Below are 23,959 nucleotides of genomic sequence, written 5' to 3'. Positions count from 1 at the left end.
TTTTTATATATTTTGTTTGTCTGGTTGATTTGTTTGTGAAGTAAATGTTAGCTCTTTCACGAGCCTCGATTCAGTATACAAAAAAAAACAAAAAAACAAAAAAAAACAACCCTTCTCTACAGTCAAACATGGAGGAGGTTCAGTGATATTTTGGGGTTGCTGTGCTGCATCTGGCACTGGGTACCTTGGATGTGCGCATGGCATCATCAAATCAGGAGATTACCGAGGCATTTTGGATCACAATGTTCAACCCAGTGTCAGAAAGCTGGGTCTCCGTCAAAGGTTATGGTCTTACAGCAGGACAATGACCACAAACACACTTCAAACATCACCCAGGAATGGTTCAAGACAAAACGCTGGACTGTTCTGAAGTGGCCAGCAATGAGTTCAGATCTAAATCCCATTGAACACCTGTGGGGAGATCTGGAAACAGCAATTGGGAGAAGGCACCCTTCAAATCTGGGAGAACTGGAGCAGTTTGCATCAGAAGAGTGGCCAAACTACCCGTAGAGAGGTGTTGGAAGCTCATTCATGGCTATATGAAGTGCTTGACTGCAGTTATTTTATCCAAAGACTGTGCTACCAAATATTAAGTCTAGGGTGTCAATAATTTGGTCGATGTCATTCCTTTTATTTTCTGATTTAAAAGGATATATTAAGTTCTGAATAAAAAACAAAGGTTCTGTAATATGAACAGTGAAATATAGAATTGTGGAGATCAAATACTTTTGTCAATTTCAACTTATTTTTAGAGAAAAATTGAGTTATTTGAAAAAAATGCAAGGGTGCCAATATTTTTGGCCATGACTGAAGCAGGATACCTCAAAAAATTATGGTCGGATTTGGACCAAACTTGGTGGAGAGGTTGGGTGTGTGACAATAACTAATCGTTTTGATTTTAGTGAAGATGTGAATATGGATTCGGATACGAGAATTATTTAATTTTTAAGTGATTCTTCACCATTGAGTGATCGGGCTAGAACAACGTACAAAAGTGGTGCGCTTATAATAACCGATTTCATCGATAATATGTAAATCAGCTAAAAAAAAACATTGCCGGGGATGTTGGGAAATTACTTTATGTACTTTGTAATAAATGTATATTTTTTAATCGTGGAATTACTTTGACTTATAAACTGTATCCAAACATTGTGGAGTAGAAAACTCGACATAATTGTGGAGGCGAGTGCCATCCTGCATAAATGGACAGGTAAAACAATGGAGGTTTTATGTGATGACAAAGGGTTCACACCTGAAAGGTTAACGCACAGGGGTTCGCATACCTGATCTAAATTCTGTTGATTCCATCCAATGTATGCATCCATAGTATGGTTCAATGTTATCCATTAGAATTAGTGATCCAACTGCACCAAAGGGTAACCCGCTTGACTTTTTCATATTGCAACATGACAGGTCAAATTAGGAACTGAGTAAACAACACGTGATCATCAAGAACGTCACCTGGATGTGTGGTTCCCTTTTTTCCCCCTGTGATTCACAATATTTCCCATAATCCTATATCCCACCAACCTTATTTCCTTTCTTCCCTTGTACACTTCTCATTTTAGCGTTTACTCATTTTGCCAACCTCAGAAGGATGAAGCAGGTTGAGTTAACCCCACCCAGTGTTAATTCAATAGGATTCGAACTCAGGACCTTAGGGTCCCAAGCCCACCACCCTAAACATTAGGTCGACACCAGGTACATTTCTCGACATACTGGGAAGTGGGAATTCATGTACACAGTTATTTCATTTCTAAAATTCCTCCGTGGATTGTTGTTGTTGTTGTTATATGTTCTCCCATATTTTAAAATCCCACACCATCGAGTCACCCTTCCACCCATCACCCATTCTTGATGGATCCATTCGGCAATTTCCAAAGTAATGCAGCAATTGGCATGCGGAAGCACGTTTTGCGCTGCTCATGTATAATAATAACCCTATGAGCAATTTTTTGGGGTTTGATCTTTTTCAATCGACCATTAAGCCACAACAACATAAGGTTCAGTTCACAATATTCCATCCATGTTTTTCCTTGCAAATTTAACGATAATGCAGATAATTTCTGCATATGGGAATTCTATCGATGAAATACTGTACTACGTAATATGTTTATTCCCCTTCTCCTTCCCAACTTACCCCCAACTGTTCATGTTCTCCTTCCCTCTTCTTGTATTCCCTATTTTCCATCCTTCTTTCCTGTTTGTCATTTCTGTTTTCACCACACAATCCTTTCTAATCCCAACACCCACTATAGCGCCAATGAGAAACAGTAAAACTAATATTAGGCTTTTCCATTGGCATTAAATTTAATGTACATCACCTGATTTACAAAAGACTGGTGTTGGTCTAATGGTTAGGGTGTTGGGCTTGGGATCCTAAGGTCCTGATTTCACAATCCCGTTCAGCTGTTGAATTAATACCAGGTGGGGTTGACTCAGCGTGTCATCCTCCCGAGGTCGAGGTCGATATTAGCAGGTAAATATTAAATGTACTGCACACCACCTGATTTACAAAAGACTGGTGTTGGTTAACGGTTAAGGTGGCTGGTTTAATATGTTAGTTTTTATTTTTTTGGATACTCTGACACATAGAAAACATATAATAAAGGGAGCATGAGACAAGAGGAGGAGCGGGAGACAAGAGGGGGAGAGGTAGAGGGAAGCACAATAACATTAGAGAACAGGGTCATCAAGAGATCTGTGTAAGGGAGAGGACTGTGGCAGGGTACAGTGATAAACAAAATGGACACCACTAGGACTTTCAGGAAAGAAAACAGGGAAATGATGGAGGTGGATTTGTGTTGGATTAATGGGGTAAGAAAAGGTTACTGGATGGGGGAAGATATGAGATGGTGGTGAACAGCTGTTTTGAAGACCTGGAGGGAAGATTGGGATTGAAGAGAGCCTGGGAGTTTGTTCCAGAGGAGGAAGAAAAGAGGAATGAAGGAGGGAAGGTGAGCAGAGAGTCTTTATTTTGGCAGTTTAACCATAAGAGGGTTGCTGACAGATATTGTGCGTCCTGAAGGAATATTTGGGGGACAAAGCACAGACAGAGCTAGGGGAGCAAGGCCGGAGAGGAGTCGGTAGAAGACAGAAAATCCACCAACGTGCCTGCCGTGAGAGAGAGAAAGGCCCACAGAATCAGCTTCATCACGGGAGATACCAATGATCCTAAAAGCGTTGTTTTCTATAGCGTGAAGCCAAGCCAGGTGTGAGGCAGGAGCACAGGCCTGAGGAGAGAGCAGTGCTCCATTGAGCTGCGGATGAAAGCTTTGTTTGAGGTGAGGAGCTCAGAGGTGCCAAGGAAGGACTTCGCATGATGGAGGATGCTAAGTCAGCGACTGGCTTTGGAGGCCAGCTTGGAAATGTGGTTTTCCCAGGAAAGATCATGGCAGATAGTGAGACACAAAAGCTTGAGTGACAGAACTTCTTGGAGAGGATTATTGAGAAAGTAGATGGGAGGGTTTTCCAGATGGTCTTTACAGAGAGACAAAGTTAGATTGTGGGATTTGTCAGGATTGAAGACATGTTCCACATGTTTGACCAGTTTGTGATTTCTTACAGGTCGGCAGAGAGTGAAGAGGCTGCAGACTGCCGATCTGAGGGTTGAGATATGGAGCGGCAGAGAGTGGAGTCATCAGCAAAGAGATAGAGAGGATTTTCCAAGAGTCAGGAAGATCATTGATAAAGATTAGTAAAAGCACAGGGCTCAAAACACAGCCTTGATAAACCCCAGCCTTGACAGGAAGAGGAGATGAGAAGTGTTCGTCCTCCACGTATATATTGTTACATTTATAGGGGGTAGGCCGTGATTACCTTCGTCCAGGTAGAATTTTATAGGTAGTGTGCTCCAACTGTCGTGAAGCAGAAGAAACCCCATGTAATAAGTAGGAAATTCGTTTAGACCGTATGTCATGTAAGTGTATCTTCGTCCCCATGAGATGGGTGGGGTTTGTTAATTAGCTAGGGATTATAGGTAAATTAATCCCCTGCATGTAACGGCCTCTGTTATTTTTTCCTCTGTTCCTTATGACACCAGCAGCATACACACATAGTAAAAAAAAAATCGGCCATTAACCACACTAAATATAAACCAACTGGAAACAGGACATCGAGCACAACCATGGATAACATCGACCTGGTGAGCACACAGGCACAAAAGGTCCGTGAAGCCACGCCCCAAAGAGCAGTGATTGGTCTGGGATTTGATTGGCACAAGGATTGGTAAGAAGGAACTTGCTGACAGGAGCGGACACGGAGACATCGTGGGATGGCGTCAGAGCCTCACGTACAAAACAATTACAATGGAGGACATTTTCTCTCTCAGGTTCTGGATCTGGTGGTGAACGGTCTCTTCTTTGTTTCTCGAGTTCTCACTTTTGACAACGAACGGTCGAGGCTCTGCACTTCCTTGCATCGTCTGGCCGTGGTGTTGGTGTACAAGATTGTGAGGATATGTGCTGTTGGAAGAGCAAGCTGCGCGCTAAGGCCTGCTGAGCGCCAACGACCGCGTTTTCGCGCGCAAGGACGTAGAGGCCTCAGATTATCTTTAAAGATTCCTGACGGGGTTCAAGAGCAACTCGGAGCTAAGTCCCTACAATAAATAGCACACCTTTATTTTTCGTTTTTTATATTTCCCTTTGTCCGTATTCGAGTCTGCATGTTTGGGACGTCCCGTTAAGAAATCATAGTTTTATCGTGCATTATTTTGTGACTGGCATTTTCTTTAATAAAGCCAGTATTTTTGTACATTTTAATTCCGTGTTGGGTTTGAGTTGATTATTGCAGGGTCAAAGACGTCGGGTGGACCCGGGTATGTATACAGTGCATTCAGAAAGTATTCAGATCCCTTCATTTTTTCACATATTGTTATGTTACAGCCTTATGCTGAAATCGTTTAAATTCATTTTTTCCTTCATCAATCTACACTCAATATCCCATAATGACAAAGAGAAAACAGGATTTTAGAAAATTTTGCAAATTTATTAAAAGAGTAAACACTGAAATATCACATCGACATAAGTATTCATACCCTTTGCTCTGAGACATGAAATTTAGCTCAGGTGCCTCCCATTTCTCTTGATCATTTTTGAGATGTTTCGACACCTTGATTGTAGTCCACCTGTGGTAAATTCAATTGATTGGACATGATTTGGAAAGGCACTCACCTGTCTATATAAGGTCTCACAACTGACAATGCATATCAGAGCAAAAACCAAGCCATGAGGTCGAAGGAACTGCCTGCAGAGCTCAGAGACAGGATTGTGTCGAGGCACAGATCTGGGGAAGCCTACAAAATAAATTCTGCTGCATTGCAGGTTCCCAAGAGCACAGCGGCCTCCATGATTCTTAAATGGAAGAAGTTTGGAACAACCAGGACTCTTCCTAGAGCTGGCCGCCCGGCCAAACTGAGCAATCGGGGGATGAGGGCCTTGGTAAAAGAGGTGATCAAGAACCGGATGGTCACTCTGGCTGAGCTCCAGAGATCCTGTGTGGAGATGGGAGAAACTTCCAGAAGAACAACCATCACTGCAACACCCCCACCGATCTGGGCTTTATGGCAGAGTGGCCAGACGGAAGCCAAACAGTTCAATCTTGGATTCATTAGACCACAGAATCTTGTTTCTCACAGTCTGAGAGTCCTTTAGGTGCTTTTCTGCAAACTCCAAGCGGGTTTTTCATGCGTCTTTCACTGGGGAGAGACTTCTGTCTGCCCACTCTGCCATAAAGCCCAGATCGGTGGAGTGTTGCAGTAATGGTTGTCCTTCTGGAAGTTTCTCCCATCTCCACACAGGATATCTGGAGCTCAGCCAGAGTGACCATCGGGTTCTTAGTCACCTCTCTTACCAAGGCCCTTCTCCCCCGATTGCTCAGTTTGGCCGGGCAGCCAGCTCTAGGAAGAGTCCTGGTTGTTCCAAACTTCTTCCATTTAAGAATTATGGAGGCCACTGTGCTCTTGGGAACCTGCAATGCAGCAGAAATTTTTTTGTAGGCTTCCCCAGATCTGTGCCTCGACAAAATCCTGTCTCTGAGCTCTGCAGGCATTTCCTTCGACCTCATGGCTTGGTTTTTGCTCTGATATGCATTGTCAGTTGTGAGACCTTATATAGACAGGTGTGTGCCTTTCCAAATCATGTCCAATCAATTGAATTTACCACAGGTGGACTCCAATCAGGTGTCGAAACATCTCAAAGATGATCAAGAGAAATGGGAGACACCTGAGCTAAATTTCAAGTGTCAGAGAAAAGGGTCTGAATACTTATGTAAATGTGATATTTCAGTTTTTTCTTTTTAATAAATTTGCAAAATTTTCTAAAATCCTGTTTTCTCTTTGTCATTATGGGGTATTGAGTGTAGATTGATGAGAGAAAAAATGAATTTAAACGATTTCAACATAAGGCTGCAACATAACAAAATGTGAAAAAGTGAAGGGGTCTGAATACTTTCTGAATGCACTGTATATATATATATATACAGTCACGTGAAAAAGTAAGTACACCCCATGTAAAATTTTGACTTTTTCAACACATTTCAACATACAGCTATTTGATCTTCATTTCAACAATATTGATAGATAAAGGTGATATAATGTAACAAATATCATGAAACATTTACAATTTGTAGTCCATTGTATAATTTAAATAAACATGAATGCAAATTTCACATGTGGAAAAAGTAAGTACACCCTTGGCTCTAATAGGTGGTATTGCCCCCTTTGGCAGAAACAACCTCAAGTAGTCGTTTCTTATAACTGTCTACCAGTCTCTGACATCGACTGGGAGAAATTTCTGCCCACTCCTCCTTGCAGAATTCTTTCAGCTGTGCGATGCTTGAGGGGTTTCTTGCATGCACAGCTCGTTTCAAATCCCCCACAACATCTCGATGGGATTTAGATCCGGGCTTTGACTTGACCATTCCAGAACCCTCCATTTCTTTCTTTTCAGCCATTCCTTGGTGGATTTACTGGTATGTTTAGGGTCATTGTCATGTCGCAAGGTCCACCTTCGGTTGAGCTTCAACTCTCCCACAGATGGCCCCACATTATCCTCAAGCGCCCTCTGGTACAATGAAGAATTCATAGTGGATTATATGATGGTGAGCTGCCCAAGCCCTGATGCAGCAAAGCTGCCCCAAACCATAATATTTCCACCACCATGTTTTACAGTTGGTATCAGGTTCTTGTGGTTCATGTTGTGCTGTCTTTGGTTTTTGCCAAACATGTCTTCTGGTACTGTGGCCAAATAGCTCTACCTTTGACTCATCTGTCCAGAGCACATTGTTCCAGAAGTGCTGGTCCTTGCCTCGGTGTTCATTGGCAAACTTTAGTCTTGCCCTGATGTTCTTTCTGGACAGAAAAGGTTTCCTCCTGGCACACCTCCCATGTAGATCAAATTTGTGCAGCCTCTTTCTAATGGTAGACTCGTGCACTTTGACATCAACAGTGGCAAGAGCTACCTGTAGGTCCCGTGATGACATTCTGGGGTTCTTAGAGACTTCTTTCAGCATCTTGCGGTCTGCTCTCGGGCTGAACTTGCTGGGGCGGCCTGGCCTGAACAAGTTGGCAGTTGTTTGGAATCTTCTCCACTTGTACATGATCTTCCGGACAGTCGAAAGATTGATTTCAAATTGTTTGGAGATCTTTTTAAATCCCTTTCCAGACTCGTCGGCATCTATAACCTTCTTTCTGAAGGCCTCAGAGAGCTCTTTTGATCCAGGCATGGTGATGCCGCACACTTCAACAACAAAGAGCAAACCAAACTAAATGTCTGAAGTTTAAATAAGACAGGTTCCTCCAAGATCCTCTCTGACGATGTTCTAATCATTTGCACCTGAGCTGGTGCACCTGATTCTAATTTTAGGTATTTGAAGTAGTGATAAATGTCGGGGTGTACTTACTTTTTCCACATGCGAAATTTACATTTATGTTTATTTAAATTATACAATGGACTACAAAATGTAAATGTTTCATGATATTTGTTATATTACATCACCTTTATCTATCAATATTGTCGAAATGAAGATCAAATAGCTGTATGTTGAAATATGTTGAAAAAGTAAAAAAATTCATGGGGTGTACTTACTTTTTCACGTGACTGTATTTGTGTGTGTGTGTGGAGTCCTCCACCAATTTTGACTTTTTCACTGAATAATCATCATAATATTTTTTTTTTCTCCTTCTGCATTAGTCCACGGACTTACTGATTTGTGCATTTGCTTTCTAGCTTCTGAATCAAATGTGAACTTGTAAATTTGCCATACGATTGAGATTCGGAGTGTAAAGTGGACCTGTTCAAAGTTTTCCACCTCTTTAAAAACGGGAAAACGAATGGAAGAATTAACAGATTCTGATTCATCAACATTTATGGCAAGAACAATGGAATTAGTCACCAGTGGAAACAGGAGGAAGTCGTTAATAATTTGAACATTCTTACCCACTTACGGATGACCTGCAGGAGAGTCGGGTTTGGATCAGACATTGGAATGGTGGGATTAGTGGAAAGTTCAAAAAACAATGTTTCAACAGTCAGTTGTGTCCCAAGGGCGATGATCATTTCCACCTTTCAAATGCATCAGCTGCGGACTAGATGTGTAAAATGCTGTTGCAGCACCAGTACAGTAATAGCAATATCATTTTGTGATGGAGTGTGGATGCGAACGGTGACTGTTCCATCATGAAAAGGACTAATGAGTGCAGAACAGGTATCCAAGGTGTTTACAAACACAAAATACACAAATGCAATGGTAGCTCCACCGGCAGCAGTGGAATCCTTTCCACCGCTGCCATAATGTATTCCAAGTGAGGATGTCATCGCTGCTTCATTTCATAGTTAAATGGAAGATTCCAAATTAAGAAGCTCTGCCCTCTCCCCACTCCTCTTTCCCACATGCTCGCCAGCTCAGACTGCACAAAAGAATGGCGGGTGTTTGCTGGCAGACACGTGTGTCATCTTGCTAACACTGGCTGTACCCAGACGGCATCTCAACCTTTACATTCGGAATCCCAAACACATCCTCAAATGCTACGAAAATTACACTGGCTCTGAGCAACTTGACAAGAAGCTTGCTGTGTTGAAGCGACGCATGGTTAAAGCATCCATTCATGATGTTCATGGGACAACCCCACTGTTTACCTGGCAGACATAAATAACGCTTTACTTTGGCACCAACTATTTCCAACTATGAATATGTTGCACAAACTGGTTACCTGGCACACTGAGTGAATTCACATTGAGTGAATGTTTTGTGTCGTTTTCTTACTCCTGGACAAGGAAGGCGAAATGTGTCGGTCTGTGGGCTCAATTCCCAAAGGAATTATATTTGACCACAGACTCATCATCCTGTTGCTATGCAAGGCAGGGTGCAGGCTTGAAGACAACACGATCCTTTACAAGGGGAAATAAGCCGGCTAACTCGTCTGTAATCTTGTGGACTAAAATAACATGAGTCGGTTGTGTCACATACCCACTGGAAGAGGTGATGTGATCTTACCCCATGGTGGGACTAACTTATGTCACATACCCACTGGAAGAGATGTGATCTTACCCCATGGTGGATTCTCCTGCAAAAGATTCAGGCAAACTCCCCATTCTGAAATTATTTCCTGAAATATTAAGGTAATTGTTTGAGTTTATTACCTCCGCCACAAAGGTGGATGAAGGTTATGTTTTCACCCCCCTGTCTGTCTGTCCGTTTGTCTGTCTGTCCGTTTGTGAACAAAATATCTCAAAAAGTTGTGGACGGATTCGGGCGAAGTTTGGCAGAGATGTAGTGGATGTGACAAGGACGAAATGATTAGATTTTGGTGAAGATCCGGATTCGGATCCGGCTACTAGAATTTTTAAAGTGTTTCTTCACCATTGGGAGATCGGGCCAAAAACTATACATAGCAGGATATCTCAAAAAGTTATGGACAAATTTGGACGAAACCTGGTGGACCGGTTGGGTGTCTGACAAGGAAGAATCGATTCAATTTTGGTGAAGATCTGAATATGGATTCGGATATGAGAATTATTTAATTTTTAAGTGATTCTTCACCATTGGGAGATAGGGCCAAAAACGATACATAGCAGGATATCTCAAAAAGTTATGGATGAATTTGGACGAAACTTGTTGGACAGGTTGTGTGTGTGACAAGGAAGAATCGATTCGATTTTGGTGAAGATCCGGATCCGGATCCAGCTAGTAGAATGACTTCACCAGTCATTGAGTAATATGGCCAACCAGGCGGAGGTATGCTCTCTACTGAGTGCCGTTCTAGTTTTGGTCATGTGATGATACCAAAATATTTTTATTTCAACAATTTTCAAGAAGAAATGGTGCATTATTTGAAAAAAGTGCAAGGGGCCAATATTTCTGGCCAGGACTGCACACACACACACACACACACACACACACACACACACACACACACACACACACACACACACACACACACACACACGTTGTTGGAGTTATGGAAAAGACCCCGGAGAGTTACATGCAACACATAAAATAGGAACCCTGTGATTTAGTTTTTCCATAGTTATTGTCTGGTTAGGAAACCCATCCCCTCAACTCAGGGGATAGGGGTATTTCATTACGATTGTAGAAGCAGATCAAAAGATGCACTTCCTGAAGTGCTAACCCCCCCCCCTCCCACCTCCCTCTCCACCCCCGCCCCTCCTCCCCCCCCCCCCCCCGTAGCCTCCCAATCCCGTCCCTGTCCTCCAACACTCCCGAAACCAATCACAGCAGTCAAGTGGGTCGGTTGCCAAAAGTGGACGTGATAGGAGACACTGTGCCAGGGTCAATAAAACCTGGGACAAAGTGGTTGGAGGGGAGTTGAGGTGCAGATCTGGCACAGTCCATGTTCAGGGAAGAGCGAGTCCTACTCTTAAAGTATTCACGCGCAAACAGTTCATGTGCAAAGACTTTGTGTGTGGACCTGGCGCAGTCCAGACTAGGTGAGTGGACCTGGCATTTGGGGGAGGAGGGGGAGGGGAGGGGAGAGCTGTGAACACCAGAGGTGCTACCGAGCAGAATAAGAGGGTGCTTCACAATGCTACTAAGCGAAATGTGGAGAAGCTAGGTGAACTCCACCAAGCGGAATGTGAGGGCACAAAACATGGAGCCTTCCAACGCAACAAGTAGAAAAGGATGCTCCTCACTTCCTGGTAAAAGAAAAGGCACCATGTGCGGCACTTCCCAAACTACAAAGCGGAATGAGCTCCAACCAAATCCCAGTACAACTAACTCCTTGCACGTCTGTTACACACATACCAAATAACCATGCACCTTTCAGCGCATGCTCCTCAGGGCTCACCTGTTGTGGAGCATTAACGAACAAAACGAGACCCCCTATAGTTATTTTCAAAGCTAAGCACCACACAATACTGCACAGCAGCACAACTCCCACCTGCATCTCTCATTCACCTGCATCGACACCTCGTTGAGACCCACAGGGGGAAAGCCTGCTCATGTATGGGTGAGGAAGGGGTCGCCAACATACTCAGCCTACTTCTTTCTTTTTGTCCCCTTGTCTGTCTAATTTCCCTGGATGAAAATGGTGCCTGGCTCAATGTCACTGTCAAGTGGTATCTATCAAAGACGGTTGTACAAGGGGTTATTTGAGTGCTAGGGGTAAGACTGTTCTTGTGTGACAATGCATTTCTGTAAATAGTTGATTCTTTGTAAATAAGTGCCTTTTGTAAAAATCATTACAAGACTTGTTAATTCCAAACCTGCTCGGTGTCTATTTTCCTCCGTTGGTTAGATACAGTGTCATAAGTAGATGGGAGGTTGACCCCAAATGATTTGCTGTGCTAGTCTGACCGGTATCCCACCTTCGGTTTCACTCAGCCATACATCACATCAGCTCACATCAGGAATCTTGGCATCATCTTTGACCAAACCCTCTCCTTCGACAAATACTCTAAACAGATCACAAAGACAGCCTTCTTTCACCTGAAAAACATCGCCCGTCTCCGTCCATCCCTCTCCTCAACGGCTGCAGAAACTCTCATCCATGCCTTCATCACCTCCCGTCTGGACTACTGCAACAGCCTCCTCTATGGTTCACCCTCAATAATCACCAATAAACTCCAATACATTCAGAACTCCGCTGCCCGTCTACTCACCCATTCCCGGACCCGTGACCACATCACCCCCGTCCTTTACAAGCTTCACTGGCTCCCCATCCCCCAGAGAATCCAGTACAAAATCCTCCTCTTGACCTACAAAACTCTCCATAACCTGGCCCCATCCTACCTGACTGACCTCTCCAGACACACTCCCACCCGCAACCTCCGCTCTGCTGGTACCGACCTCCTGACCCCCCCCCCCCCCCCCATCCAGACCAAATTCAGATCCTGGGGGGACAGGGCCTTGTCCATCGCTGCTCCCACCCTCTGGAACTCAATCCCTCACACCTTCAGAGACTCCTCCTCACTCACCACATTCAAAACATCACAAGACCCACCTGTTCAACACTGCATTCAACATTTAACCCACAGCATTTAACCACTGACTATCTCTTCTCCTTCTCCTTCCTTTTGCTTTGATTATAATTTACCTATTGATTTTTGTCTTTTTGCACTTGTTTTCTGTACTCTGTCAAAGCGCCTTTGGGCTTCTTGAAAAGCGCTATATAAAATAAATGTATTATTATTATTATTATTATACACAATAAATAGATAAAGGTGGGGAGCTGAGAGCATGGTCCCTTTCTGAGGTAACTAGGTCACTGGGAAGGTAACGTGAGAGGTTGGTGCGGGGACCCTGCTAGATTTAGTCAGTCACCTTAGAGGGCAGGGTGTCTGTGGTTGATTAGCAGCCTGTAGTGTCTAAGGGCTTGGAGTTATCTGGCTCGTCGGCTTCAGGGTCAAATGTCAGGATGCAATCCGACAGATGCCACTTGTGACCGGGCGATGTACCGTCACAATATACAGATATATATATATATATATATATATATATATATATACACACACTACCTGACAAAAAGTATGCGTACATCCTTTCTAATTAGTCGATTCGGCTGTGTTAGCCACCCCATTGCTGACAGGTATATATAATCAAGCACACAGCCATGCAATCTCCATAGACAAACATTGGCAGTAGAATTGGTTGTACTGAAGAGCTCGGAGACTTTCAACGTGGCACCGTCATAGGATGCCACATTTCCAACAAGTCAGTTCTTCAAATTTCTGCCTGGCTAGAGCTGCCCGGGTCACCTGTAAGTGCTGTTATTGTGAAGTGGAAACGTCTAGAAGCAACAACAGCTCAGCCGTGAAGTAGTTGGCCACACAAGCTCACAGAACGGGACCACCGAGTGCTGAAGGTGAATCGTCTGTCTGCGTAAAATTGTCTGTCCTTGGTTGCAACACTCTCTACCAAGTTCCAAGCTGCCTCTGGAAGCAACGTCAGCACAACAACTGTTCGTCGGGAGCTTCATGAAATGGGCTTCCATGGCCTAGCAGCCGCACACAAGCCGAATATCACCATGCACAATGCCAAGCGGCTGGAGTGGTGTATAGCTCGCCGCCATTGGACTCTGGAGCAGTGGAAACGCGTTCTCTGGAATGATGAATCACGCTTCACCATCTGACAGTCCGGCGGACGAATCTGGGTTTGGCGGTTGCCAGTAGAACGCTACTTGCCCGAATGCATAGTGCCAACTGTAAAGTTTTGTGGATGAGGAATAATGGTCTGGGGCTGTTTTTCATGGTTCGGGCTCGGCCCCTTAGTTCCAGTGAAGGGAAATATTAATGCGACAGCATACAATGACATTCTCGACGATTATGTGCTTCCAATTCTGTGGCAACAGTTTGGGGAAGGCCCTTTCCCGTTTCAGCCTGATAATGGCCCGGTGCACAAAGCGAGGTCCATGCAGAAATAGTTTGTCGAGATCGGTGTGGAAGAACTTGACTGGCCTGCACAGAGCCCCGACGTCATCCCAATTGAACACCTTTGGGATGAATTGGAATGCCGACTGTGAGCCAGGCCTAATCGCCCAACATCAGTGCTCAACCTCACTAATGCTCTTGTGGCTGAATGGAAGCAAATCACCACAGCAATGTTCCAACATCTAGTGGAAAGCCTTCCAGAAGAGTGGAGGCTGCTATAGCAGCAAAGGGGCGGGGGGGGGGGGGGGGGGGACCAATTCCATATTCATGCCCATTATTTTGGAATGAGATGTTCGATGTTCAGGCATGTAGTCATGCAGTGTGTGTGTATACATATATATGATGGTGCTGGCCCATCTAGCCCATCAGAGCAGTAAGCTTCATAGAACGGTACTGTATGTAGGCGGTGAGCTCAGGCAAGAGCGCTGGTATAATGGCAGTAAGCTCATTAAAGAGCGGCTGTATCAAAATGGTACGCTCACGATGGAGGTGCTGTACAACAATGGCAAGCATATTCGGATGGTGAAGGAGGAACACGAGCAGGTAGAGGAGCACGAACATGAGCAGAACACCTATTGGCAGGTATCAAGGCAGGTAGCTGCTGCCCTCAATAAGTCTAATTGTTGGGCAAGCACACCTGTCCCACTGTCAAGGAAAGGAATTAACATGAGGGCAATTCCCCTCCCGATGACCCAGATTTGTTGGGAGAACAAGAATGGCATAAGCAGGTATTCCCTCGGAGATAACACCCTTAGTGGGGCTTCCTGCTTAGAGATAAAGACCACGAGAGGAGCAGTCTTTTGGGACGAGAAGGAAGTATGCCTGGTATTGAAAGAGGGGAGGATGCCAACCAAAACCCAACAGGAGCAAATGCCAGGGTCATACATCTGGTGAGACAAGAGGAAGGACCTGTTTGTTTAGAGAACCTGGGATATAAAAACTATTCACGCCACATTATGGGAAACTCAACATGCCAGAGAACCCTGAGTAGGGTAAATCGCTGCTGGGAGGTAATCACATTACTGAATGATGGACCCATTGCAAAATTGAGTATCAAATTGGGGTGGGATGGACATTGCATAGTAAAGCTCTAGGGTTGGACCCCATGGGACAATGTTCGTATGTGGGGATAAGGCCTACCCCTACCTGCCATGAGGTTGGATAGGGACTTGCTATTTAGCATACGTAGTCCCTCAGATACACTTCAAGGAAGAAGGATATGTAATGAAGGCCAGACAGACTAGACGAAAGAGGGCCTCATGGGATGCGGACAGCGAGGACTAGGGCCTCATGGGAAACGACATTGCACAGGTCAGGATGGGAGAAGGCACTAAGCTTTTTCTTTCCGGGAGCAGGTACGGTGATGAACAGTTATCGACTACATAAACTGGCATCTGTGTTAGAGAAGGTGGCCAATGAGTCAATAGCGTCAGACCATGCATTCTTAGATGCTGTGATGGAGATAGAAACAATGATAATGCAAAACAGAGTGGCACTTGACTTACTTTTAGCGGAAAAGGGGGGCATTTGCAGAATTGTTTAAGGTAGATGTTGTGCGTAGATTCCAGACCTGCCGCAGGGAGTGCAGGCAGGCATCAAGAAGGTGAGGGAGATAAGTACCAATTTGAAGGATGAAAGATTGGACAGAGATAAGTGGAGAATAGGTGCCTGGTTGGAAAGAATCTTCAGAGGATGGGGAGCAAAGATAGTTCACTGGCTGATGATTGCCGTGGGACTCCAAATAACGATCATCGTTGTGATTGGGTGCTTGAAGGTATTGATCCGTGTGTGTATTTGTAAGTTTTGCGAGGCAGGTACAGGTAAACAACAAATGGTGGCCCGGGAATCGGAGGAAGATGGGCAAGGCATCCCCGTACGAGAACTGCTACTCCATTCACCCCTGTACGAGAACGGTGCGAGGGGTTCAACATCTGCCACCTTCCTCTTTCCACTCCGCCTTGCCCTCAACCCTTGACCCTGATTTAGCTAAATCTTGCACAGCCGGCACAATAGACTATATCCAAGAGTTAACTACACAGACCATGCGGGAGGTGGAAGCAGTTCTGGAGCGAGCCTGCGGTCCGGACGTGAAACGAGTGTGAGTGGCGAAAATTGTGCGACGTCCTGCTTGAATTATAAAGGGGAAAGCCTCAAGAAAGGAGGGCTGGTGTTTTCAATAAAGGCGTTGCTGGTCGCCACCGTATTTCAAAGTATTACCATGCCTTTTACAACCAAAAAGCTTCAGTAACACTTCGCTTCAACTGAGAAATAAAGGCAGAGGCCTGCTACTAATCTGAGACTTGATTTTACACTTGTAGTGTAATTTTAAAAGACCCTGCCTATTTAATGGGGGCTTTGGTTGTTTTTGCTTTTGTGTATGGGAGACTGTTCGACCCACATGCTTTGACATGAATTCGCTTTCAAACTTTGCAATCTTTTATGCTATGGAATAATCATTTATATATATTTGGTATAACCACTTTGTTTTTAAATTGTTGCCCGATATTGGAAATTCTCTCTTCTCTTTCTCTCTATAGTGTAGCAGCATAGCAAACCTGTTGTGCATTTTGTGATACAAGCACCAAATTTGGCACAAATGTACATTAATATGTTGCGAACATTTTCAGATATTGGGCCACTTGAAATTCCGTAATTTTTTTTTTCAAATTTTTTCAAATTTCGTAATTTCAAATTTTTCGGGTGACACCGTCACAATTTCGGTCTTCGAGGCCGGCCGATATAGTGGGGCGGCTTAGCCCAAATATTCAAAAGAATTGTGCATTTTGTGATACAAGCACCAAATTTGGCACAAATGTACATTAATATGTTGCGAACATTGTGTGGTCAGAAATGAAGACGAGAGTCTGAATTACATGTATGCAAAAGACCTTGTGAACCAGTGAAGCAAATACACGGGTAAGCATGAATTAAATCTAGGGCATGATATAATTTCCATGATGTTTACCTCTACACTCAATGGTGGAAGGAGGTAATGTTTTGATCCCAGCTTGTCTGTATGTCTGTTTGTCTGTTAGTCCACAAAATTCCAGACAAAGCTTGTAGTAGTGGTAGTTGTAGTGGTAGTGGTGATAACAGAAATTGTTATATAGAACTGAACTTATATTATTATTATATGCAGAAAATAACTTCATTTCTATATGCCCTGCAGTGGACAGGTTAATTGGTTTATGCACTGAAGGGGTCACCCTGGTGTGCACTGCTGTGTTCTGCCTCACTGAGTTGTTCAGGTATGATGTACTCAGCACAAGCTTCCGGTCGGCCCGGAGGTGGGGGTGCGGGGCCTGTCACGGAACGTCAAAACAAACGGCCTGCCGGGGCCGCCCAAAAGTCGGGCGTGAGGGGCGCGTCCACTAATGGAACGCCTCTCGCTTCCCAGATCGAGGGCCACGTGGTCAGGAGAACCTCGTCCCTTCCGGTCACACTTTGCCTATCGGCCGGCCTCGAAGACCGAAATTGTGACGGTGTCACCCGAAAAATTTGAAATTACGAAATTTGAAAAAATTTGAAAAAAAAAATTACGGAATTTCAAGTGGCCCAATATCTGAAAATGTTCGCAACATATTAATGTACATTTGTGCCAAATTTGGTGCTTGTATCACAAAATGCACAATTCTTTTGAATATTTGGGCTAAGCCGCCCCACTACTAGGTTTACAAAGCCTTTAAGGGGAAGGGGACCATAGAGGTATTTGCCTATCGTTTGTGATCCACGGACCCAGCTTCTTAGAGGAGGGGCTTGGAGCACCAAATTACACGAGTGAGTTCTCTTGACGGAAGAGGGGTTCATCACTTACTCTATGGGGTATTTTATTTTTTTATTTTTTGTATACAACATCGAGGCTCGTGCAAGAGCTAACATGAATGCCAAAAAAAAAAAAACGGACATAAAAAAACATATAATAAAGGGAGCGGGAGACAAGATGCGTAGAGAGAGGGAAGCACACAAGTACAACAGTAGAGAACAGGGACATCGGGAGATATGTGGGAGGGAAAGGGCTTGGGGGGGGGGGAGGCATGGAAAGGAGGGGGGGGTGGAGTGGGAGAGGTATAAAACATATGGACACAACAAGGACTTCAAGGAAAGAAGTCGGTATTTCAAAAAAGTGGATCTGGGGTGAAATTAACAGTGGTAGAAAAGATCAAGGTTTTGGATAGGGGAAGATAAGAGAAGGTGGTGAATGGACACCTTGGCCGGACACCTTGGAGTGAACAAGACGTGTCAAAGCATTCTGGCACATTTTTTTCTGGCCAGGATTGCCACGTGATGGGGTGGAATTCTGTAAATCGTGTCATTCTTGTCAGCTGGTGGGCAAACCTAATCAGAGAACCTGAGGATCAAGTGGAGTACAAGGTGGATAAATACATAACAGGTACAAGGTGGATCGCAAATAATGGACAAATACTTTTATGAAATCCCGAGTAGTACACGGGTGATAATAAATTTCTTCATTTAAGATGTTTATAAGAGATAAATTTATTCACTTCCGCCTCCGGTTTTGCCGGTGAGGTCGTGTGTTTTTCCAAGCTCTCAACGCTACCAAAGTTAAGAATTTTTGCCATTTGTATTTTTGTCAAAATTGTATTTTTATTTTACAGTGTGAGTGCCGACTGTGTGTTTCTAGTTAGATATCAGTGCAAATCGTGCATACCTGTGTATAATCGCCGGTTGGTTCCTGCCGCGTTTTTCAGGCCTGGTTTTCCAGGCCTCAAGGCTTTGTTGTCTCCTCTCGGCGGTCGTTTTTGGTCCATTAACTTTCTTTCTCTCACTGTGTTTTCCAGTCATTTTTTCACCACATACTTCCCCGAACATCTTACCCTTTGATTAAAGTCTTAATAAAAATATAAAAAATTCCTTCTCTCCCGGTGTTCGTTCGTTCTTCCACCACATGTTTCGCCCCACCCATTTCTTTTTCTCTCCTTCCTTCATACTCAATCCTCTCCAGCCGACACCTTCCCAATTATATTTTTCACCATACTTCTTCAACTTTATCCATCTTCCTCTGATCCACTTTCACCTAACCTTAAAAAAAACATTAACGAAGAATTTTAAAAGTCGGCCTCTCCTCCCGTACTAACACATTTGCTTATACAACTCCCTGTTCCTTCGCTGTCTGCTCTCCTGGCTGTCAATCTCCTATTCTTCTGTTCCTGCTTCTGAACCTGTGCTAGAATCCTTAATCCCCATTAGGAATCCTTCATTCCCTCATTTAGGGAATTTCCCCAGAAAGTTTTCAAGGTTTAGTTTAAAAATGTTTAAACTTTCCCCTCAAGTGTTGTATTATATTGTATATTATAACAGACTTTTATTTTTCTTCTTTAAAAAGTTGTTTTCGTTTTGCTCACCAAATCTCTTCATTTCAAATAAAAATTAAAATCTCTTACAGTTCTTCCTTCCTACATTCCCGAAATTCACCTGCATTCCACCCCTCCTCCAACGTTTTCAAATGGATCTCTGACTTGAAAATCACAAGAAACTCATTTTGCAACAAATTTTCGTTTTCCATTAATCTTCCAACACTTTCTAAAATCCAAACTCATCCTTCCCCTCCTAAACTCCCCCGTCACCCATCCCTTTCAAATCTCCCCCCTTGCCCCTACCCTCCTAAACTCCCCCCTCACCCCTCCCCTCCTAAACTCCCCCCTCGCCCCTCCCCTCCTAAACTCCCCCTCCCCTCCCAAACTCCCCCACACCCCCCCCTCCATAAATTCCCCCCGAACTTCTCCATTTCAAAACTCCCCTTTCCACCCTCCCCTTCAAATCTCCTCACCATCCTTTTTTCTCCAATTCTCCCCTCTCACCCATCCTCCTCAAAGCGTCCTGCCCGCTTCCTCTCCCTTCCAACTCTTACCTCCATCTCCTCCAACCTTCTTCCTCACTCTGCCCCCCTCAAACAACACCTCACTGTGCCTCAGCCAATCACCATCAAACCTTTTGTCCTCATCCTTCCCTTTCTCCTAGCTGTTCTGAAATCTTTGACACACTATCAACAGCTCTCCCTACCTCCTCCTCCTCTTACCCTACCCCTCCCCTCCCCTGTCCCGTCCTGTCCTGTATCCGATGCTCCCCCTTCCTCTTCCTTAACGGTATGGACCTCAAACATCCGAGGCCTTCGCTCAAACCTGATTGACCTCTCCATACAGTTTGCTTCTGACAAACCAGACTTGATCTGCTTAACAGAAACTTTCCTCCTTCGAAATGTCTCTGATTCCTTAATATCTCTCCCTGGTTACTCCCTCCAACAGTATGATAGACCTGATCCTCATCTTGGAGGTGGGGTTGCTATATTTATCAAAAACTCTCTTCCACACTCGCCCTGCACTGCCCTCTCTCCACCTCACCCCCAGGAATACCTCTGGCTACGGCTTCCCCTTCGCTCCCACCTTTTGTTCATATGTGTGTTGTACCGTCCGCCAAACAGTGATGACTCCATCTACATCTCGCTGTCTGATAATATGGACCAACTTCTATCTACCCATCCCAACTCTCTCTTCCTCATATGTGGTCATTTCAATTGTCACCATGCCAGTTGGCTGGGTGTGGGTACCTCTCTCACCAGCCATGGCTCTTCAGCAAAGGACTTCTGCGACTCACTGGGACTGACACAATCTGTCAATTTCCCGACCCGGATCTCAGTCAACGGAGCATCTTCTCTTCTGAACTTGGTTATGACAAACTACCCTGCAAATGTATGCTGCTCTTCTTCTCCAATTGGTTCATCTGATCATATGCTTGTTAAAGTGGACATCTCCCTGGCCATTCTCAGATAGCTTTCTCAGCACCGACGAGTCTGTAATTTCACTCAGGCGAACTGGCACGGTCTTCAAGCAGCCATCAATCATCTGGACTGGTCTCCCATCTCCACTGCCTCTGACATCAACTCATCCTGGGAATTCTTCCAAAGTAAATTGCTCTCTCTCATGCACAGATTTATCCCATCTCGTCTTCAGTTGTCATCCCCTTCCTCCCGTCCACGGTACACGGAATCTTGTGGTGAGGCTATTGCCCTGAATTAAATTGCCTTCGCCTCCTGTAAGGCAAATCCAAAGGAAGGCAATCTCATTTCCTTTCACATAGCTCAGAACAAGTGTGTGTCTACCCTCAGGAGAGCCAGGAAACAATATGTCTCTACTCTCAAGAGTTAAGTACTACTCAAGTATCTACTACTCAAGAGCTAAGTGCATGATAAAACACACAACGTTTATTTTTCATATATCCTCCCCATCTGTATGTGTGTCTGTCATAGGAGCGCTCCAGTTAGAGGGATTAGACCGGCGCGTTTTATTTTGTATTATCGGTAATAAACCTGTTTATTTTTGTACATAATTCCGTTTTCGTTGAGTTCTTTGAGCTCACAAGAATGCGTCACCAAAAATATCAGCTCCATCAAAGCAAGCTTACGGCACTGAATGCAACATGGACACCAGCATTGCGGTTTTGTTCAAAATACGTTGGGTGCTGGTTTCTCTTGGGAAGCTTATGTCATCCGAAAGAGCAGAGATAAGTCGCCATTTTGTGTCCCTCGCCCCGTCTGTGCTTGTGAATTGACGCCTTAGTTTTTATCGGATTATTTTACTTCATTGCATATAGTTATTATTGATTTCATTCTCCGTTTATTTGTTCGGGATTAAACCCGTTTGGTTTTATTCAAAGCTTTATCCCGGTGTATTCCCTGGTTAGAATAGGTACACCATATCCCTCCGTGTCGTAAGAGGCGACAAAGAGGGTTATGGTCCGGAAGGGCATCCGGCCATAAAAACATTGCCTCAAAAAGAGAACCATGACAATTACAACTACATATGGGCAGGGTACAGCCCGAAGTGGAGATCGGTTTCTGAGGTTTGGGACATGGAATGTAGGGACAATGACAGGGAGATCAGGAGAAGTGGTGGAAGTATTGGTCAGAAGAAGAGTGGACATATGTTGTGTGCAAGAGACGAGATGGAAGGGAAGTGGTGTGAGAATGGTGAAGGGTAGGCAGGGACAGAAATACACGTTTGTGTGGCATGGGTGCCCAGAGGGCGTGAATGGTGTTGGTGTCCTGTTTTCTGAGGAGTTTGTAGACAGTGTGGTGAGTGTGACTAGAATGAGTGATAGGTTGATGATGGTGAAAATGATGATTGGAAACCTCTTGGTGAACGTCATCTCGGGATATGCTCCGCAGGTTGGTCGGAGCGATGAAGAGAAGGACAAGTTCTGGTGTGCGATAGAGAAGCTGATGGAAAACATGAAAGATGTGGAAGTTGTTGTGGTAGGAGGAGACCTAAATGGACATGTGGGAAGGAGTATGGACGGTTTTGAGGGAGTTCATGGGGCTTATGGATATGGTGTGAGAAATGGAGAAGGTGAAAGGATTTTGGAGTTTGCTGATGGAGCTGATTTGTTGATTTGCAATACTCAGTTCCAGAAAGGGGATAATAAGCTTGTTACATACACGTCAGGTGGATCGAAGACAACCGTTGACTACCTGATGGTGCGTAGGCGAGATAGTGGGCACCTCCGGGACACAAAGGTGCTCCAGGGGGAGGAGGCTGTTTCACAGCACCACTTGGTTGACTGCGACATAAGGGTGAAAGGTGCGAGGAGAGCTCGGAGGGTGAAGTACCAACCGAGAATGAAGGTGTGGAGGTTGAAAGAGGTCACAGTAATGGAGGCATTAAAAGAGAGGCTGAGTAGGGTAGAGGATCCTGTGGTTGAGCTTGAACGTGGTTGGATGTCAATGAAAGATAGTCTGTTGGGAGCCATTGGTGAGGTATGTGGATGGACAAAAGGACCACCAAGGCACTCGGAAACATGGTGGTGGGATGATGAAGTTGGAAAGAGGATTGACGAGAAGAGGAAGAAGTTCAAGGAGTGGCAAAAGGCGAAGGGTACGGGAGCAGAAAAAGCAGAGCATGAAAGTTATAAGGCAGCCAAGAAGGCTGCAAAGAAAGATGTAGCAAAGGCGCAGGAGGCATGCAGGAAAATGTTCGGAGAACGCTTGGATTCGGAAGAGGATCAGAGAGCAGTATTCAGGATTGCAAAGCAGATAGCGAAAGAGAGGTGTGATGTAATGGGGGTGAGTAGCTTGAAGGATGAAGTGGGACAAATCGTTGTGGACCCAGATGGAATTAAAGGAAGATGGAAAAGATATATGGAAATGCTGTTGAATACAGAGAATGAATGGGAGGGCAACATAGAGAGTAACCCAGTTTTAGGACCGGCAGAGAAGATAACTGAGAAGGAAGTTGAGGAAGCGATAAAAGCAATAAAATAAAAAAAACCACCTTCAGAGGCCATTTTTCCCCGCAAAGCGGGGGTTGGCCTTTTTCGGGGACCGTGGTTGTTGTTGTTTTTCGGTCGCCATTTTGAAGCAATGTTTTACGGCCGGATGCCCTTCCTGACGCCAACCCTTTTTGCCGCCTTTAACGACAAGCAGGGAATTACCAGTGTACTGGTACTCAATTTGCCGACCTCGGAAGGATGACAGGCTGAGTCAACCCCCCTGGCGTTAATTCAGCGATCGACCGGGATTCGAACCCAGGATCCTAGGATCCTAAGCCGGCACCCTAACCGCTAGCCCAACACCAGGGTTATTCCCGCAGTAAGCTATTCCCGCAGTAAGTAAGCAGTAAGTGGGTTATTCCAGCAGTATTCCCAACACCAACGCTAGCCCAACACCAACACCAGGCCCAACACAAGCGATAAAAGCAATGAAGAGTAGAAAAGCAGGAGGGCGGACGGGAGTTGTGGGAGATATGTTGAAGGCAGCAGGAAGTTGGGGTGTGAAGAGAATGACAGAGATCTGTAATCTGGTGGTGAAAGAACGCCGCATTCCAGTGGATTGGGAACTGAGTACCCTCGTCCCTCTATACAAGGAGAAAGGTGACCCTCTGGAGTGTGGCTCGTACTGAGCGATAAGGTTATTGGAGCATGGAATGAAGGTATTGGAAAGGGTGTTGGAGAGGAGGATAAGGAAGAAGGTGAAGATCGACGAAATGCAGTTTGGATTTATGCCAGGACGAGGAACGACAGATGCGCTCTTTATTGTGAGGCAGTTGCAGGAGAAGTACATG

The 23,959-nt window shown here is 44.7% G+C and overlaps 1 protein-coding gene across 2 annotated transcripts in view; it reads right to left on the bottom strand.

Moving 5' to 3' along the window:
- LOC137414353 (potassium voltage-gated channel subfamily A member 3-like) overlaps positions 1-23,959 on the bottom strand; it is a 99,226-nt gene that overhangs the window by 63,784 nt on the left and 11,483 nt on the right. Inside the window, exon 2 of one of the 2 annotated variants that reach the window (XR_013624243.1) lies at positions 18,069-18,234. The exons of the other annotated variant lie outside the window; for it this stretch is intronic. The gene's annotated coding sequence lies outside the window, so the exon portion shown is untranslated. Of the gene's footprint in view, positions 1-18,068; positions 18,235-23,959 lie in introns of those variants that run through there. 2 annotated transcript variants of the gene reach the window in all.

The sequence above is a fragment of the Myxine glutinosa genome, chromosome 8, assembly GCF_964187855.1.
Source record: "Myxine glutinosa chromosome 8, kmMyxGlut1.1, whole genome shotgun sequence".
In the NCBI taxonomy this organism is placed as follows: Eukaryota; Metazoa; Chordata; class Myxini; order Myxiniformes; family Myxinidae; genus Myxine; species Myxine glutinosa.
The sequence above is the reverse complement of the archived record's forward strand: the minus strand, read 5'-3'. Positions and strand labels throughout refer to the sequence as shown.